The sequence below is a fragment of the Jaculus jaculus genome, chromosome 6 (genome assembly GCF_020740685.1).
Source record: "Jaculus jaculus isolate mJacJac1 chromosome 6, mJacJac1.mat.Y.cur, whole genome shotgun sequence".
NCBI lineage: Eukaryota > Metazoa > Chordata > Mammalia > Rodentia > Dipodidae > Jaculus > Jaculus jaculus.
In genome coordinates, this window is record NC_059107.1 from 54,313,330 (window position 1) to 54,330,816 (window position 17,487).

The 17,487-nt window shown below is 38.0% G+C and overlaps 1 non-coding gene across 1 annotated transcript; it reads right to left on the bottom strand.

The window, feature by feature from the left end:
• Nucleotides 1-6,779: 6,779 nt before the first annotated feature.
• LOC123461802 lies at nucleotides 6,780-6,886 on the bottom strand. Its single transcript, XR_006637867.1, has one exon. It is a non-coding gene; the product is annotated as a U6 spliceosomal RNA (small nuclear RNA).
• Between the last annotated feature and the right edge of the window lie 10,601 nt (nucleotides 6,887-17,487).

A 17,487-nucleotide genomic window follows, 5' to 3' on the forward strand; every position in this document is an offset into this window, starting at 1 on the left:
TTTAACTAAACACTGTACACATTCAATCAAAAACAGCCCCAAGTATGTATGCCAGAGTAGTTATTATAACAACCAGATCCTCTATCAACATAGAGGTTAAGATTTCTGGTCTGTTGATGGATCCAGGTTAGCTTGTGACCAAGTGAGACCCTTCCCTGGTGCAATCCCAGTTACCTTGGGTGATTTTCTTCTCAGTCAAGTTGCTGCCTGGTCGTCGGACTTCTGTTCTGATTTCTGGAGCTGGGCACTGGCTTTTCCTGCATGGCAAACCAAGCCTGGCAATTGTGGCCCTGTTGATCAGCACCCCCGCTGCTGGAGCTGCTGCTGCTAAAGCTGCCTCTGCTGGGTCTGTTAGCTGAAGCCTCTGCTGCTGCTGGGCCCACTGCTGCTGCTGCCGCCTCTGCTACTGCTGCTGCTGTAGCTGCCACTTCTGGAGCCACTGCTGCTGCTCAAGCTGCTGCTGCTGGGTCTGCCGCTGCTACCGCTACTTGGTCTCCTGCCACTGCTGCTACTGGATCTGCTGCTGTTGGGGCTGCTGTTACCAGTGCCCGAGCCTCTGATATTGCTGCCAGACTCTGCTCCTGCTTGGGTCCTGCTGTTGGTCCAAGTTGGCGTGGCTCAGTCCCGGGATGCTGTTTTGTTCACTGGAGCTGGTCACAGGCATTGGGGGAGGGGAGGGAGCCATGCTGCTCTGGTTCTCTCGTTGTTCCCATGTTCTTCTACCTCGTAGTCCGCTCCTCTGTTGCTCACTGCTGCTCTCCCTTCATGTTTCCTGAGTTGCGGAGAGTGCTGGTGTGAGGGGAAGCTCCCCACACCTGGCATTTCCTGCAGCTGGATCTGAGCCTGGAGGCTTTGTGGTGCACTGCCGCCTCTGCCGCCGCCATGGTTGACAGAGCTGCTGGGGCCACTTTTGCCAGCCTGTGAGGACTCTGGATGCTCTGGATCTCTTCTACTTCTCCACTGCTGCTTCAATTTCCTATACACCTCACTTTTTAGTAAAAGTGTGTATTTTGCTGAGTTATTTTGATCTTTTTCCCCCCAGGCTGGTTTGGTGTGGTACCTACACCACCATCTTCTACATCTATATTTAAGATTTGTCACCTAATGATTTTTAAAAAATCATGTGAAAAAAAATCATGTGAAGACAAACTTTTTCAATTGCCAAAGGAAGTGATAATTCTTAATGTACTAACAAAGTTATTTTATTATATCTAATAGCATCTAACATCTTGCATGTATGATTATTTAATCAGTGATTTAATGCAAGTTGGGGAAATTTTCCTAAGTATTAAGATGGAAATGTTTTTCTCATCTAATTTTTGTAGCACAAAATAACATCCTGCATATGTTTTTCTTAACTTTATACTCATAATTTTTATGCATGATATCTGATCAAATAAGCCTAAGCCAAACATATGCAATAAAATTGAGGTTGTAGATAAAACCTCTTGCATGTAGAAAAACTGTCCATATTAAAAATGTTTTCGTTCATGTAGAAATCATCTACTTAAAAGATAAATGACTTTTCAAATTTGAGTAATAAGTTCTTATGAATTGTTGTATGGTATTTAAAGAATAACTGTCTTAATGAGCATTTTAGTGTTACAGTAGAAACATAATAAATATAAAATTCTGTATCTTAAAAAAAAAATCTTCATCTGAGAGAAATAGTCTTTAGCTCTACTGTTTGGTTTCCAGGCATCCGTCATTATTTCATACTCATGCAGATACACATACTAGCCAAAGATGTTTTCAAACATAGACACCAACACTTTATGCTGTTCTAAGCCTTTTCCTAAAAGTTCCCACATCAAATCAATTAATTAACTTTAGTAGTAAGAAATTTGTTTCCAGGGCTGAACATGTTCTGCCTATGTTTACATGTTCTAGGTCTATAAGGGAAAAGACATGCCTGCTTTCTCTGTTTGAGATGTGGCCTGTAGTGACACCAGCAACAAAATTTAAATATTAGACAAGATTATTTTCAAGTTGTTCCATTATCTAACTAGATATTTTTCACAAATCAGATGTGCTATGTATCCACATCCTTATGGGATAACTGTCCTTCTGAATCTTTAAAAACCATATATACAAAACCAACTGGAGACACTGGCATGTTAGAGAACAATCAATAATTTGCTTCTTTCTCCCAGATGAAAAAGGCTACAAGAGATGTCAAGACACTTCTAGTGTTTCCTATAACTATGCTAAATGCCCTGTCATCTTGAACGGGGAGGATGTGGAGAGATGGAGACTGGACTGTATATCAGTGCACAAGTTACAAGGGGAAACAACCAACAAAGGGTTTTTACAAAGGAAGAAAGATGGTTAGCATGGCCTTAACTTATCTTAGAACATGTCACAATGCTGTGGATCATAAAGCTCTATATAGGTCCCTGAGAATTGCTTGTACACAACCACTACTGACCTTAAAAAATAAAATATGTGGTTAATTTTGGTTGCCTACATGGTTTTAAATACCCAGAAAGAAATTATAACCAATAGACAGTTTGAAAGGTGTAGGCCCTCTTATACCCTGTGACTGATGGTAGCTTGATATTGTAGAGTGGGCTTGTGTTTGGGTATGGTTCTGACTTGTTTCCCAGCTCCAGCTAAGGGTCTAGTACCACTGAGTGGATCAGTTAGTCAAATCAAGAGCAATTGATTCCTCACCATGGCTGTGTACCACTATTGCACTTGTGTGGGCACCACATCCGGTTATTTGTTGCTAATTAGGTTAAACAGTGTGTTGCTTGGACAGATCTTGGTCATTTCCCCCAGTCGCCTATGTACCGCCTTCTGGCACTAGACATGCTGACTGTCTGGGGACTGACTCTCTCCTGGCTTCCAGCCATGTCATTCCATTTTACGTATCAGCTGCCTATGGAGTCTTCAGCAATAGGGTCTTATCACTGGCCTTTGGTGGGTCATCAAGTACTCTGACAGAAGTCTGTCATTGTTTTGGGAAACCTTGTAGGTTTCTCTGATCAAAAGCTCATTGTGGATGGTAGGCCCAAGCTGGAAGTGGGGGTTACAGGTCAGTGTCCACTAAGAAATTGAGGAAAAAGATAACTAATATACAAGAGTTAGAGAGGAGAGAGATAGAAGGGAGAGGGGGAGAGGGAGGGAGGGAAGATGTAGGAGATTTAGGTCAGTCTTGATCCTACCCTCTCCAGTGTCTTGTGGTTCAGGTGTTTCCTGTAAGGGTCTAGTGAAGGTTCAGCCATTTGGTCTGTCTTTTAGGAAGTAGAATTTTATGGTACCATTGCCGTTTGGGTCCGTATTACTGTTTTCCACCCTTTGATTCCCTCCCTGCCCTCCCATCCATCTTATTGTCTAGTCCATGAGGTGCTCACTGGGTATGTAAGGCATCTTGGGCAGATTCAGTTTAGGTGTTGCAGATGAGTGAGACTATGTGTCGATTTTTTTTCTGTGATTGGGTAAGTTCGCTGAGAATGATCTGTTCCAGGTTCAACCATTTTTCCTCAAATTTCTTTATGTCGTTTTTTCTTACTGCTGTATAGAATTCCATTGTGTAGATATACCACATCTTTGTTATCCATTCTTCTAATGATGGACATCTGGGTTGATTTTCTGGGTGCTAACTTACTCTCCGTTGGAGAATCTGCTTCTCTTTTCCAGATAGATGCAGATCCTAAGAAGAGAGCTGCCCCAACATACCTCAAAAGGGGCCCAACTGAAACTAAGGACAACTGGCGAAATTAGCAAGGGTGATGTTTTCCTGTGAACCGGATACCAGCACAAAGGGGAAGGAGATCAACGCAGAGAAAAATCAACTCCTACCAAATCAGAGAGCCGGAGCCTCAGAGGCCCCCAACACCCCAGCACTGAAGCAGACCAAAAATGAACCCAACATGGCTCAGGGAAATCTTGCGGAAGAGGGGGCGGAAAGAATGTCAGAGTTACATGTTGGGTCATGATTTGCAGAGACATATATCATACTAATAACTGGGGGCTAACTCCACAATGTACGACCCATTTTCATTAACAAGGAGGGTCTAATGGGAGGGGGTAGATCACAGATGAGCCTAAATAATGGTACCAAACTGCCTGTATTCACTGAAATGAAAACTAATAAATTAAATTAAAAAAAAAAAAAGAAATTATAACCAAAAGTGTTATATGTAAACAAAGATATAGGCTTAAATTTCTCCTGTCTGATACTAAGTGTAGATGATCACTTATTTTTATCATATGCTTAAGGATCACAACAATAAGTTTTTACGTGGACATGCCGCCTTCCAGCAAGACAAATTATTTTTCCTAGTCATTACTTGTTGATTATCTTGCTGTAAAACTTAACTTTGACTTTTGTAAATATTACCTTCAGTTCAAAGGAATGGGCCAAGGTAAAAGGCTTATCTACATATGGTGAAGAGACATTAATTAAACTGTTCATAGGAACCTGTTCATAGGAAATAGCCTCTAATATCTCCATTTGGGCATTTAGATAAACTCTCTTCAGAAGAGCTCTAACAGACTTGGCCTACTACCCCATTTCCATTTCCCTAACAGCAGTTAAAGATTCTTTTATATTATTAATATTATTAGTTATGTACACAGTGTGTATGCAGCCATGTTGGTACCATCACCAGCTTTCTCCCTGTTCTTCCCCCTCCACAGGGACCCTCTTCATTGGGAAATGTAGGTCATGCAATGTGGGGTTAGCCATCAGTTATGGGTAAGAGGCAATAACTCTGTGCATAATGTCCAAACTGTGGCTGTAACAATCTTTCGGAAAACCTCTTCTGCAAATTTCCCTGGGCTATGTTGGGTTCTTTTAAGGTATACTTCAGTGATGAGGCCTTAGGAGCCTCTGTGACTCTGGATATCTGGTTTTGTAGGAGTTGAGTGCTCTCTGTGTCTATCTCCTTCACCCTTGTGCTATTACAAGGTTCACCAAGAAAGCAGCATTCTTGTTCATTTCCCAAATTACTCTTGGTTTCAGCAGGTTCATCATTAGATGGCTGGATAATCAAGATGTGGTATACCTACACGATGATATTCTACACAGCACAAAGTAAAAGTGACACAATGAAATTTGAAGAAAAATGGTGGAACCTGGAACAGATTATTCTCAGCAAACTCACCCAATCACAGAAAGATAATCGTCACATAGTCTCACTCATCTGTGGCTCCTAACCTGAATCTTCCTGAGATGCCGACATACCTAATAAGCATCTCAAGTACTGATCAATAGTGAGGGTGGGATGGGAGCGAAGGGTAAGGATGGGTGTTGGGGACAAAAATTCAGGACCCAAACAGCAATGGTACCATAAAATTCTTCATCCTAAAAGACAGACTAAATGGTTGAACCTTCATCAGGTCCTTAAGAGGGTACACCTGAATGACAGGGCCCTGGAGAGGGTATGATGAAGGCTAACCTTAATCTTCTCTTGTTTATCTCTTTCTCTCCATCTCTTTTATATTACCTACCTTTTTCTTCCTTGTTTTACTAAGCACTGGCCTGTAACTCCTAGTAGCAGCATGTCCTTAACATCCACAATGACCTGTTGATCAAGGAGACTACATGGTTTCCCAAAAGAAGACAGACTTCTGTCAGAGTACTTGATGACCCACCAAAGGTTAGTGGTAAGACTCTACTGCTGAAGACACTATATGCTGTTGGTACGGAACATGGAGTGACATGGCTGGAATCTGGAACTGTCAGTCCCTAGACAGTTAACTCATTTAGTGCCAGAAGGTGCTACATGACCAACATCTGTCCAAGCAACTCATGGTCTAAAACAGTCTGCAGTAAACAACAGAACACGATACTCACAAAAATGAAATAGTGGCCCACAGCCAAGGTGGGAAACAAACTGCTCTTGATTTGGCTAACTGATAAGCTCAGTGGAATAGAAGCTATAGCTGGAGCTGGGAAACAAGTCAGAGCCATATCCAAAGCGTGATCCTACTCTCTGTTATCAAGCTCCCACTAATTATGGGCTTCAAAAGGATCTACACCTATTAAATTCTCTCTAACATAATAATGGTTATTCCATTTATTGGTGCTGATTTCATTGGAGAATATGCTTGTCTTTTTCAGATGGACATAGACTCTGAGGAGAGATTCAGCCCATCACACTTCAACAGGGCCCCAACTGAAACCTACCAATTCTTCTTAAGAGTAGGAGATGGAGGAGGAAAAATATATATTTTTTGGCAGCCATGCTGGGACAAATGATCAAGAACATGGGTTCCCCCTTGTCTGCCCTGGCAGCACCTAGAACCTGCATCTGATGTAGTCTTATTCAAGATGCCTGCACACAATTACCAACAGCCCTTCCTACCTACAATTGTAATTGTACTTTTGTATGTTGTCTGAGCCTTATCTGTGGTAATAAATGTGTGTTCACATCACCTTAGGAAAAAGTTTTTCATCATACATGATTTTTCTAGGAGTTGAATATAGTTTCATATTTTATTTATTTGTCTGAAAAGAGAGAGAAAGAGAGATAGAAAGGAGAGGCAGAGAGAGAGAGAAAGAGAGAGTGAAAGAGAGAACAAATTCCTCATGCCTCTGCAAATGAACTTCAAGTGCATATGCCACTCTGGCTTTACATGGGTGATGAGGAATGGAACCAGGGCCATAAGGTTGTTAGGTAAGGACCTTGAATCACTGAGCCATATCTGCAGCTCCAGTTTCACTTTTTTTTCTCAATTTTATTAAACATTTTCCATGATTATAAAAAATATCCCATGGTAATACCCTCCTTCCCCTCTTTTCCCCTTTGAAATTCCATTCTCTATCACATAAAAATATGGAACTCTTCATGAATTTGCGTGTCATCCTTGCACAGGGGCCATGCTAATCTTCTCTATATCATTCCAATTTTAGTATATGTGCTGTCAAAGTGAGCACCAGTTTCACATTTTTGATGGTTATTTGAATTTATCTGCATTTGTAAAGAGGATGATTGAATTGCATGCTCTTATAACATTCTTGATTTTAATAAAGAACTTTATGTAAGTATCCAGCATTATAAATGTCTGTCTCAACTATGGGCTTTGCCAGTGTTCTCTATGGATGATATATATGATGGCCTTAACTAGTATTATTGCTAACGATTTGTCCGCACTTACTGCAAATAGTATGTCTATAATTCATCCTGAATGAGTTTTTAGTTATAATATTAGACATGACATACACACACTTCCACATACTATATTTTATTATTTTATATACTTTTACATAACTTATTACTACTTTAAATTTATTCAGAAATTGTTGACACTTGTGCTTTTCACACTTTGTATTTTTATTTTAACATGCATGTTAGCTGTATTTCATTGTAGTTTATTGTTGCACGCAGACTTTATGCTCAATAAAGCTGAAAAACTATAGTAATTCATTTGGTTATTGATTTGTTCTTTTCACCTGTGCACAAGACATTGCTGAGGTAAACTTTACTACAGTAATTATCAACCTTTCCTTTTACTATATATGAATTTATAGACAAATTAAATGCACACACACACACACACACACACACACACACACACACACATATATATATAATCCTCTAGATATTGCATAATATGTTGTTTAATATACAAGACTTCTGATCATTTAGAGAGATTATTTTGTAATTTCCATTGTGTCTTTTAGCATAATTTTTTATTAGGAAAGAAACAGTCAAAGCTTATAAGATATATGTATTTTCATGTACATTAACCTTGCTGATATTTAGCACTATTTTGAATCTGAGAGCAGGCTGTATAGATATATAAAATTTATGTATTTCCAGTGTACACCAATTTGCATTAAAGTTATACTTCTAAAGCACACATATTCTGAAATTTTCTGAATCATGTCATTTGAATCTTCTATATTCCGACATCCCTTTTACTTATTGTATACATTACTGAGAAGTCTGTCAGTAAATTTTTTATTTTAATACATTCATTAGTCTGTTCATATTTCTCCTATAGCAGTTAACAATGTACATTACTGGACAGATAAAAAATTTGGACAAAAAGTGGTTGTTTTATATATGACCTAACTATGAACTTTATCTCTGCATAAACCCCACAAAATATATGGATCTTAAACATTTCATCTTTGGTAATGAAGGAGGGCCAACAGAAGAAATCAAAGGAAGAAAATAATTATATAAATAAATAAGAAGAGTTTTAGTGAAAGTGGATGGGCTAGAGGAGTTTACATACAGATATTAATATTCTCTATAAAATGTTTTAAAATTTTGGGGGCTGTGGAGAAGGCTCAGTTGTTAAAGGTGTGTGCTTGCAAAGTCTCTTAATTAGGATTCACTTCTCAGCTGAATGACAAGAGACAAATGCATTTGTGATCCCAGGTTCCTGTGCCAATGGGAGTGGAGCTAGGAGAATCAGAAGGTCATGTGCCAGCTAGATTGAGGGTTTGCAGTCTGAAGTACCTTTGCAGCAACAAGAGGCACTGTTTCAAAGAAAGTTCATCACGTACACATCAGAATTGTGCCCTGACCTCCAAACACACTCACTCACTCACACACACACACACACACACACACACACACTCACAAACACAGATAACAAAACCAAACGAGTCCTATACAACAAACAATACAGAGTGAATAGTTTTGAGGGCTTTTCAATAAAACTTTACTTACAAGGCAGAAACAAAAAGCCTTCAGTTTGCTTTATAAGCCTTGGTCAACTGAAGTGTATCATTTCCTGAAAACAAATACTCTTTATTTAGGCTAAAAACTTATATTGATTTAGTAGCACTATTTATAATAACTAACCAAAGTGTCTAGTCTAGTGATTTAGTAAACAAGGACAGCAAGTATCCTTTGTGTGTCTCTTGCTTGCTTTCATTGGATATATATGCCCAGGATTCAGAAAGCTGAACAGCATCGTAGTTTTATTTTTACATTTTTAAAGAGCCCCAGCATTGATTCTCAGAGTTGCTGGATAAATCTACCTTAAAACCAAAAATGTATGTTTTTAACTTTCCTTCACAATCTCATTAGCATTTGTTATTTTTTAGAGTAAGAACCACTAAAATCAGAGTGGGATAATATAACATTATATTTTTTATCCCCTACATGACTAATAGTGGTGAAATTTTTTCCCTATTTATTAAATAATGCTATGTCTTCGTTTGAAAAATATATTCACGGAATCATTTATAGATACACAGTTTTGTTTCCGCATTTTTTATTCTGTTCCATTAGTCTTCCTATCCGTGTTTATGTCATCTTCATGCTGGTTTGTTTACTGTGACTTGTCTGAAAATCAGATTTGGGGGGGATAACATTTATTTTCTTGCAGCTGCAAACCAAGTGTTCCAGGGATCTTCATGAGTGCAGGAGATAAGTTTGGGAAAGAGGACAGAGATAGGATTGGAAGAATTAAAAATTAAGTATTTTGGTCAATATTACTTTGACTACTCATCATTTTTTTGTTTATATATGGGATTTAGGATTGATTTTTCTTTTTTTTCTTTTTTTTCTTTTTTTTTTTTTTTTTTTGAGGCAGGGTCTTGCTCTAGCCCAGGCTGATTTGGAATCCACTATGTATTCTAAGGGTTGCCTCAAAATTGCAGTGATCTTCCTACCTCTACCTCTTGAGTACTGGGATTAAAGTCATGTGTAACCACCATTGGCTCAATTTTTCTCTACTTTTATGAAAAATCTCATTAGTATTTTGAAGATATTGCATTGAACTTGTGGACTGGTTTGGGTAGTATGGATAAGTAATAGTAGTATTAATTATTTTGATCAATAAAATATGTGGTCTTTCCATTCAATTTCTTCAGTTTTTTTTTAAAATATTTCCATTGTTGAAGACTTTTCTTTTACTTCCTTAACTTTATTCCTAGATTAAATGTGTATACTTTAACATATTATCTCTCTTTTTTTCTCTCTCTCTGTCTATTAGTTTGAATGGATGGTCCCCAATATATTCAGGATTTTATTATAGTTTATTAACTGAGATCTGTGTCCACCTGGCTGGGGAGGTGTCACTGTATATGGATTGTAGGGTCCAACCCTAAGGTATGGGGCTGTACCTGAAATTCCAGTTTAAAGATATACACAGTGCTTGAGCTGTGCCTGGAGTTCCAGAAGTGTGCCTGCTTGTGAGGTAATGCTGTTGGTTTCACTCTGTGCTCAGTTCTGTGAAAGTGGGCCAGTTTTTTCTGCCATTATGGAACTTCTTCTCAATCTGTAAGCTTCAATAAACATTCCTTCCTTATTTCAAGATGTCTTTATTAGCCTTTTTTGACTATTAGTCAATAGAAAACTACTTATTTTGTATTTCAACTTAGTGTCACACATTATGCAATTCACTTGTCAGTTCTAATAATCAGTGGTAGACCTTTCTGACATTCCTCCTATATGTAGAATCACATTGCCTGTATGACATGATTTAGATTTCTCCTTCCTATTCATGTTTCCTTAATTTCTACCTTTGTACAATTATTCTGGATGAATCTTCTCATGGTATCTAAAATAAACATGAGCAGAAATATTTTCAAATTTCCCCCACTCTGATATGTTGACAATGAGTTTCACATATGTATCTTTTGTTAGGCTAAAGTATGAAATATATATTACTAATTTCATGTGAAAAGATGTTAAATTTTATCAAAAAACTTAATGTGAGATTTTACCCTTTATTTTGTTAATGTGATTTATAGTGTTCATGAATTTGCATATGGTAAGCCATCGTTATATCACTCGAACACAATCACATATATCATGGTTTGTGATCTTTTGCTAGGTTGTTGAATTGAAATTTTGTGTTTTGTTAAAGATCTGTATATCTATATAATATGTAAACCTTGAAATACAATATTAGAATATTGTTCTTGGAAAAATATGTTTGACAGTACTGTTGTCCGATTTTAGTAACAGTAAAATGCTATTCTCAAGAATGAAATGTAACTCCCAGTACCAGCATATGGCTAGCATCCACAATGAGCTGTTAATCAGAGAGACATACAAAGTTTCTGAAAAGAAGACAGATTTCTATCAGAGTGCTTGATGAACCACCAAAGATTAGTGATAAGACCCTACTGCTGAAGACACCATATGCTGTTTGTATGGAACATGGGATGACCTGGATGGATTTGGGAAGACAGTCAGTCTCCAGACAGTTAGTTTCTCTAGTGTCAGAACTTACTACAAGAGAGACTGGGAGAAAACGACCAACATCTGTCTAAGCAACTCATGGTCTAAGCTACTCAGCAGCAAACAACCTGATGTGATGCTCACACAAGTGCAAAAGTGGTGCACAACCATGGAGGGAAACAAAGTACTGTTGATTTGGATAACTGATCTTCTCAGTGGAATGGAACCCATAGCTGGAGCTGGGAATCTAGTCAGAACCATATGCAAAATATGAGTGCATTCACCAATATCAAGCTCCCACCACTGGTGGACTCCAAGAGGGCTTACATCTATTAAATTTTCTATAAGAACAAAAACAAACAAACGAAGAAAAAGGTTGTCTCATTTATGTGGCGCTAAGTTCACTCTCTGTTGGAGAATTTGCTTCTCTTTTTCACATGGACACAGATTCTAAGGAGAGAACCAGCCAGTCACACCTCAAAAGGGTCCCAGCTGAAACTAAGAGTAATTGGGGAAGTGAGCAAGAGTGCTGCTTTGCTGGTAGGCCTGGTACTAGCAAAAGGGTGAAGGAGATAGAGAACAGTCAACTCCTACCAAACCAGATATCCAGAGACACAGAGGCTCCCAAGACCTTATCACTGAAGGAAACCTAAAATGAACCCAATGTGGTTCAGGGAAATTTGTGGAAGAAGGGGCAGAAAGAATTTTAGAGCCACATGTTGGGCCATAATGCACAGAGACATTTCCACTTACCCATAAGTGATGGCTAACCCCACAATGCATGATCTATATTCCCCAATGAGGAGGGTCCTTGCTGAGGGTGAGGACAGGCTGGAGGCTAATGACTGTATACACTGTGTACATAACTAATACAAAAATTCAAAAAAAGAATAAAATTGAAATGTTTCTACCATGCTATTTCTATGCACAAGTCAGAAAAGTAATGCTGTGAATTCAAAACATTTTATAAAATTTAGCAGAAATGTGTCTGTGCCTATATGGTTTTGTGATTTCTTAATTATGAAAAATTATATTAATGACTCTTTGCAAATGGCATGTCATTGTTCTATTTAGCTTTTTAAAATGTTTTTTATTCATTTCAGTAGGTTATATGTATCAAGAAATTTCAATGATTCCTTTGAAAAAACATGGAGAAGACACATTGGCTTCATATGGTGAGGTCATGGCATGAACCCACTACTTGCTCCTTGGTGCTCACTTCAGTCCATCATCTACTTATGATCTGAAATGCTACAAGACTGACTGCTGGTGGATAGGTTTAAGGTCAGGAACTGTGTTCTCTGTTTCTGCTGGGAATGACCAGGAATTGAACTCTTCCTAGTCCCAGCCTTGCAATGTGTACCGAGGGTCAAAGTGTCAGTGGAGGTTTTCATTACGAGGGAGCAATGAGTACTGATTTACAAAGGAAGCATGGAAAAATTCTCTAAGAAACTCCCTTAGCTTTGCCTACACAGTGCCAGAGTACATGCCAGGCCTTTGTATCTGGTGTCTTATTTCAATTGACAATTCTGCAGGACGTAGGTAGCAAGAGTAGAACTTAGCCAACAATGGATAAAGTTTCTCTTCAGACCTTTTTTTTTTTTTTATGTCATATGCCACATAGATGAGATGACACCCTGAGAATGACATTGCTCTGTACAACCCCAGTATATTTATGTACATGAAGCATCACTGGGTCCTCAGAATTCCTTTCCAGACCTGTAAGAGGAAGGTATTCATTTGAGATGTGTGTATGGGGTGCATACAGCAGTGCCTTCATCTTCATCTTTGTTGCAATGTTCTTCTTTTATACGGTAAGACATACATGTTTTCTTCTTTTAGTCATAGTCACTCTACTGAGTCAAGATTGTTGAGCCAGTGAGGTGGAATATCTGTGGAGTGCATCATATGTAAATATGCTAACTCTTCAAACCTCACTGAAACAGCACAAATTTAGTTAACAGTTCCTTTTTCAAGGTGGCTTATACCTATACTACCTTGGATATAGATGCCAGATAATTTGAAATCTATTCTAAAAGCTAGTATAATGTATAGATTTCAAGTTACTCATGTAGTTAGGCTTCAAATATTATGATAGCCTGCCATAGCTAGTATTGCCAATATTTGAACCAATACTGTAACCTGGGCTCTCTCTTGTCCCCTTACCCCTGCAGAGGGTGGACTTTCCCTTTTCTCTAGATCTGGGTTGTTAGGTATTAGAGAAGTTGTCTCTCTTACTATGATGATAGCCTGTATCTGCAATGCTTAGAAGGTTTCCATTGCTCTTCGGTTGATTGGCAATATTTTCTCTAGTTCTCCCACTCCAAAATGTAGTTACATACCTACTGCTATCCTCATTTGTGTAGGAATAGGTTAGTGCTAGGTTCTTATATTCAACTACATGACCTTTTCTTCTGCCACAAACAGTTTGTGTAATTATTTCAGAGATTGAAAACTGAAGATGGAGTAAAAATTACTGAATCATTAGCAAGAAATAGTTCATACTCACAAAACTTTATTTCAGGGATTAGAGAAATGGTTCAGTGGTTCAGGGTGATTGTTAGCAAAGCCTGACTGCCTGGGTTCAATTCCCCAGGGCCAACATAAAGCCACATGAACACACTGCACATGATTCTTACATTCATTTACACTGGGAACAGGCCCTAGCATGCCCATTCCTCCACCCCTTCTTTCTCTGCTCAGAAATAAGTATTTTTTTAAAGAAAAATCTTAGTCCATTGCAAAGAAATAATAGCTATGCAATAACTGTGAGGAAATGTTAAGGTAAGATTAAAATATCATTTAAAGTAAGAAACTTATATATATTTTTACTACATTAAATATGGAAAAATATGATAATTAGAATGTATGTATATAATGGAAACTAAAGGTTGAATAGAAAATCAAGCTAATTTTTTTCATTACTGAAAATGTTCAGAAATGGAAAAGGAAGAACTATTTTAATTAGGTAACTTAAAAATAGAAAAAAACCACCTTGAAAGATGAACATCAATGTCAAATAATTTAGCTATAAAAATGAAATAATGAGTATGATCATACAACCTAACATATGAAAAGAATCTTAATTAAATCATTAATAATTTTAAATGCCCCATTTGAAATGCATAATGAATTCTGAAAATGTATGCTTTCTCTGGAAGAATATATAGGTACAAATAATTATTATACTAATTTATGACTTTTCTATCCTCTAACATTGTAATTTGGCCTTCTGTATTTAGTCATTCTGAGACAGCTCTTGAACTTATTAATTTCTGATGTGGTTTCATGTTTTATTTAATACATTTCTGCTTACTATGTTTATTAACACTTCATGACCCTCCCCTTACTTAATTTTCTTTCTTGTGCCTCTTTTAAAATAGATTGGTTTAATTAACTTTATTTCTCATTAAGTGATGCAACTCTTTAAAATTACGGGTTGTGCCTTAGTTATTGTAAAATATATTTTATATGTTCATATACTCTAATGCATTCATTGTTTGTCATAATGATTGTTTTTGTCAGATATTTTATAGTGTTGTTCATTACTTGCTTCAATTAGTTTTAGTTTTATTGTATAAACACCAAAAAATATGCTATCCAGCATTTTATTTTGCAGATGCTATTGAGATAAAGTGGATTAGCAAATGTAATAACCTAGGATTGAATTCCTTAATTATTTAATTATTTATATTCTTTCTCAGTCTTTCTGCTGGGTCAGTCATGGTATGAGAAAACAGAAAAAAATATTTTAAAATTATTATGTTTAAAATCTTCCTGTATGTCTTAAAATTTTGGTGTGTAAATTTTATTGTCTTGTTAGATTTATTGTTTACATATTACTTGATAGTTGTCAATATAATTTTTAAGCTGCTCTCATTTGAATGTTCCCCTAGAAATTAAGAGAGTTTATCTTTTTTTTTTTTTTTTTTTTTTTACTTGAGTCAATTTTTATTTTATTTTATTTTATTTTTTTAATTTAATTTATTAGTTTTCTTTTCAGTAAATACAGGCAGTTTGGTACCATTATTTAGGCTCATCTGTGATCTACCCCTTCCCATTAGACCCTCCTTATTATTGAAAATGGGTCGTGCATTGTGGAGTTAGCCCCCAGTTATTAGTATGATAAATGTCTCTGAAAATCATGACCCAACATGTAACTCTGACATTCTTTCCGCCCCCTCTCCCGCAAGATTTCCCTGAGCCATGTTGGGTTCATTTTTGGTCTGCTTCAGTGCTGAGGTGTTGGGGGCCTCTGAGGCTCTGGCTTTCTGATTTGGTAGGAGTTGATTTTTCTCTGAATTGATCTCCTTCCCCTTTGTGCTGGTATCCAGTTCACAGAAAAACATCATCCTTGCTTATTTCGCCAGTTGTCCTTAGTTTCAGTTGGGCCCCTTCTGAGGTATGTTGGGGCAGCTCTCTTCTTAGGATCTGCATCTATCTGGAAAAGAGAAGCAGATTCTCCAACGGAGAGTGAGTTAGCACCCAGAAAATTGAGATAACACTTACTTTTTTGATAGACAGTTTGATAGGTGTAGGCCCTCTTATACCCCGTGATTGATGGTAGCTTGATATGGTAGAGTGGGCTTGTGTTTGGGTATGGTTCTGACTTGTTTCCCAGCTCCAGCTAAGGGTCTAGTACCACTGAGTGGATCAGTTAGCCAAATCAAGAGCAATTGAGTCCTCACCATGGCTGTGTACCACTATTGCACTTGTATGGGTATCAGATCCGGTTAATTGTTGCTACTTAGGTTAAACAATGTGTTGCTTGGACAGATCTTGGTCACCTCCCCCAGTCGCCTATGTAGCGCCTTCTGGCACTAGACACGCTGACTGTCTGGGGACTGACTCTCTCCTGGCTTCCAGCCATGTCATTCCATTTTACGTGTCAGCTGCGTATGGAGTCTTCAGCAATAGGGTCTTACCACTGGCCTTTGGTGGGTCATCAATTACTCTGACAGAAGTCTGTCATTGTTTTGGGAAACCTTGTAGGTTTCTTTGATCAAAATCTCATTGTGGATTGTAGGCCCAAGCTGGAAGTGGGGGTTACAGGTCAGTGTCCACTAAGAAATTGAGGAAAAAGATAACTAATATACAAGAGTTAGAGAGAAGAGAGATAGAGGGGAGAGGGGGAGAGGGAGGGAGGGAAGATGTAGGAGATTTAGGTCAGTCTTGATCCTACCCTCTCCAGTGTCTTGTGGTTCAGGTGTTTCCTGTAAGGGACTAGTGAAGGTTCAGTCATTTGGTCTGTCTTTTAGGAAGTAGAATTTTATGGTACCATTGCCGTTTGGGTCCGGAATACTGTTTTCCACCCTTTGATTCCCTCCCCGCCCTCCCATCCATCTTATTGTCTAGTCCATGAGGTACTTGCTGGGTATGTAAGGCATCTTGGGCAAATTCAGGTTAGGTGTTGCAGATGAGTGAGACTATGTGTCAATTTTTTTTCTGTGATTGGGTAAGTTCGCTGAGAATGATCTGTTCCAGGTTCAACCATTTTTCCTCAAATTTCTTTATGTCGTTTTTTCTTACTGCTGTATAGAATTCCATTGTGTAGATATACCACATCTTTGTTATCCATTCTTCTAATGATGGACATCTGGGTTGATTCCAGCTTTTAGCTATTACGAATTGAGCTGCTACAAACATGGTTGAGCAAATCTCTCTGGCTTTTGGTTTGAAGGTTTTAGGGTACATGCCCAGTAATGGTATAACTGGGTCTGTTGGTATTTCTATAGTCAGCTTTTTCAGGAGTCTCCATATTGCTTTCCAAAGTGGCTGTACCATCCTGCATTCCCACCAACAGTGAATGAGTGTCCCTGCTTCTCCACATCCTCGCCAGCATTTATTTTCATTTGACCTTTTGATGTTGGCTATCCTTATTGGGGTAAGGTGGGATCTCATAGTTGTTTTAATTTGCATTTCTCTGATGATTAGGGATGATGAACATTTTCTTAGGTGTGTGTTTGCCATTTGTATCTCTTCCTCTGTGAATTGCCTGTTTAACTCTGTGCCCCATTTTGTGAGTGGGGTATTTGTCTTCTTATTGTTTAGACTTTTGAGTTCTTTGTAAATTCTAGAGATAAGGCCTCTATCAGTTGGATAACCTGCAAATATTTTCTCCCACTCTGTGGGTATTCTATTGGCTTTGTTTATTATATGCTTATCTGTAAAGAAACTCTTCAGCTTCATATGATCCCAATGGTTGAGTGACTGTTTAAGAACTTGAGCCACTGGGGTTTTATTCAGGAAGTCTTTTCCCATTCCTATATCATGGAAAGTACTTCCTAAATTTTCTTCCAGTAGTTTTCGAGTTTCTGGTCTTATGTTGAGGTCTTTGATCCATTTGGATTTGAGTGTTGTGCATGGTGAAATGTGTGGATCAAGTTTT